Source organism: Ziziphus jujuba, chromosome 1, assembly GCF_031755915.1.
Source record: "Ziziphus jujuba cultivar Dongzao chromosome 1, ASM3175591v1".
NCBI lineage: Eukaryota > Viridiplantae > Streptophyta > Magnoliopsida > Rosales > Rhamnaceae > Ziziphus > Ziziphus jujuba.
The window spans coordinates 44,181,094-44,184,533 of NC_083379.1; the positions used below are offsets into that span (position 1 = coordinate 44,181,094).

The following is a 3,440-nucleotide window of genomic DNA, read 5'->3' on the forward strand; positions in this document are numbered from 1 at the left end:
GTCGCCTTTGTCACTCCAATAGTTTATAAAAATCAATTTGAATCAAAATAATTTAATGCCACAAAATTGATACAATAAAACTATTATATATATATATATAAATATAAATGTACACACATATATAAATGAAAAAAAAAAAAAAAAAAAAAACTGGTTGGATACCGCAATAATGTAGCTAGCACAGGGCTTATCTATGAGTACATGGCCAATGGAAACTTGCAAGCACATCTTTTAGGTTCGCTATTTTGCTTTGGATTGCTTGTAAAGATTTCAAATAATTAAGACCCAAAAAGAAAATAAATAACTTTACTTTTTCTTTCATACGTAGAAGACTCATCTTCATCTATCTTGAAGTGGGAAGTTAGACTTCAAATTGCATTGCACGCAGCAAAGGTTAGGACTGGAATACCTTCATGATGGTTTTAAGTCTCCTATAATTCACAGAGAAGTGAAACCCACAAATATCTTGCCAAATGAAATTTTTCATGCCAAGTATCCAAAACATTTTCAACTGATAGTACTGCTCATCTATCAACAACAATAGTTGCTGGTATGGTTGTTAAAACGTGTATCGTATCATGTATCATTTTTATAAAAAAATATATCGTGTATCGTGACGTATCATGTATCGTAAGATACCGTTTAAAATTTAATTTTTATTAAGATACAATATATATATATATATATATATATACATATAAATACTATTTAAAATTTAAATTTTATTAAAATAATATATATATATATATAAATCTAAATATATAATTTTTTAAAAAGTTCTTAACATTATCATATAAATATAAAATATCATATTAGTATATAAAAAAAAAGTAATAATTTAAATGATATAATCATATAAGGAAAAGAGACAACGACTAAGCCTCAAGGAAATTCAAGAATAAAATTACGGGGACCATATAATAATATTATAATAATATCCCACCCCATACCCACATGGCCACACCCCAAATTTAAAAGGCAGTAAATATAGAACAGTAAATAGGCATTGACGGAGAAAACGAGGTTGTATAATTCTTTTCATTTTCGCGAAAGTGCAAAACAGAGGAAATAAAAGAGAATGGGTGGGTATGGGTATCATGAACAGACAGAAACCACTGGACAATATGCGAAAGTCGGAAAAGTGAAGAAGAAACAAGGAAAGAAAGAAAAGAAATTAAAAGATGGAGAATCGAGAACCATTGCTGCTGTTGGGAGTGATTTTCTGGTGATTCAGTGATTTTTGTGTTTGATTGTCTCCTATTCTTAATTAGAATTTTGTAAATTGTAGTTTTTGGTTGATTGAGATTATTTAGCCCTACAGCATTTTGTTGGTTGCCGGATTAAGCTCTCTCTATTAATTTTCTGTTTCGTGTATCGGTGGTATCGGAAACGTAATGTTTCTGTATCGTTCCGATACAAAAAATTTTCGATACGGCATACGGTTCGTATCGATTATGCTTCGAAACGATATGTATCGTACGATACGTATCGTGTATCGTACGATACTGATAACATTGGTTGCTGGAACTCCAACGTACCTTGACCTCGAGTAAGTATTATTTTGGTTGTTGCTTTTTTGAGTTGTGTTTTTTTTTAATTGCATCTACGTGACTTACTATGCAGGTAATACATATCAAGCATATTAAACGAGAAGAGTGATGTTTATAGCTTTGGGGTTGTATTGTTGGAGATTATTACAGGTCGACCTGCCATTTATAAATTTCATCATGACCAGAACATTCAAGTTAGTGATTGGATTAGTTCCATACTTAGAGGGAAATTTTGATATAAACCAAGGCCTCGAAAGCTGTTGAATTAGCAATCAATTTAGTGTCTTCTAAATCCAGCCAAAGGCCATCCATGAGCCGAGTAGTGATTGAACTAAAGGAGTGTTTGGATAAAAGAATTGCTTCGACGAAGGAGAGTGGCGATATTGATTGGAAAGAGTCCATTGAAACGCGGCCTTTAAATTCAATCATTCGGTTAAGTCTCTCAGCCGGATAGGATTTGTAGCTGTGTATGAAGCACGCGTTTTGTACTGAAACCTATTAAGCAGACCACAAGGTAAAATCCTCATGACATGTGATCATAATGCATAATTTAATTTTCTCGTTGATTGTATTTCTGTTATTCAAATAATGCATGCGGATTGATTATAACCACTGCAGCCACTTTGAGAATATGTCCAATGCAAAGTCTGGTAGATTTGTTCCCCATTATGGACACCCAAAAATAGCTTGTCTACACAAGCTATTTCTGTAAAAACAAAGCACCTCTAGCATGCAAAGAGACTTAAAAAAAACGGCACATCCACGTGTCATTGTATAAACCTTAGGGTTTGGTTAATTTTCTCTTCTTTGTCAAACAGTTATAGACAGCATCTAGCGAGTATCAATTCCATCATATACATACAGTTTTGGTGTAACAGCCTAGACCATCCGTATGCGATATTGTTCACTTTGGACCCAGTCCGCACGGTTTTGTCAAAACGCATCGCAGTGGTTAGGGATCCCACCCCTTCACCTGTCAGTCCCATTGGCTTGGGCCCCAGACCCAACCGAGATATTGTCCGCTTTGGAAGCTAGGTGGTGAGCCTAATCCTACCTCTCACGGTTTTACTTTCCCTCATGGGAACGCATCGCTATGGTTGAGGGGTCCCACCCACTCCACCAACCACCGATATTGTCCTCTTTAGGCGAGGAAGCATACCTCAAAGGTTTGTTCTTTCCCAGGAAGGCGTCGTAAGGGAAAGGTATCCACACCACCTTATATGGCATATTTCGTTCTCCTTTCCAACCGATATGGGACTTCACATTAGGGGGGGCATAAATGCTCATTTCAGTATCTTTAGACAATATTTCCTTCATGCCTCCAAGTGCCAAAACCTTATAAAGTCTAGCTTACATTATTGTTTTGTGATACCAATTTGTTGAATACTTACAGTAACAAAATGCAAGAGCTGGGATTTGTAAAGAAAACAAATTGAAGGGAAAGGATTTGGTTGGGATTTATATCTATCATTCGATTATTTTTCTTTATATTCATGGATTTGAAGACTGTTTAAAGTCATCGCATCATCTTTAATCTGGAAAGAGATAAAAATATATTAAGAACCAAAAGCATATAAATAGCATATGAAAATGAGCATTCCTCCATATCCAAATACGGTTAATTTCACAGTCACTATGGGGTTTGGACATGCATATTGTTAGCGTACGTGTATTAGGAGTGTCCCACAAATAATATATTTTTTGTAATGCATGTCAATTAGGGAAAATAAATAAATAAATAAATAAAGGGTTACATGCTCCACCATCCTCTACTGTTAGTTGTGCAACATTAGATTTAATATTTTCAGATGTATGGGGTTCAGCTCCAGTTGAGTCTTCTGAAAGGTACAAATATTATTTATTATTCGAGGATAATTATACCTGCTTTTT

General features: G+C 34.5%; 1 long non-coding RNA gene across 1 annotated transcript; it reads left to right on the top strand.

The window, feature by feature from the left end:
• The first annotated feature begins 1,106 nt into the window (after positions 1–1,106).
• On the top strand, positions 1,107–2,996 carry LOC132800363 (uncharacterized). The gene is made up of 3 exons (XR_009635416.1): positions 1,107–1,225; positions 1,624–2,064; positions 2,369–2,996. It is a non-coding gene; the product is annotated as an uncharacterized LOC132800363 (long non-coding RNA).
• The last annotated feature ends 444 nt before the right edge of the window (positions 2,997–3,440 follow it).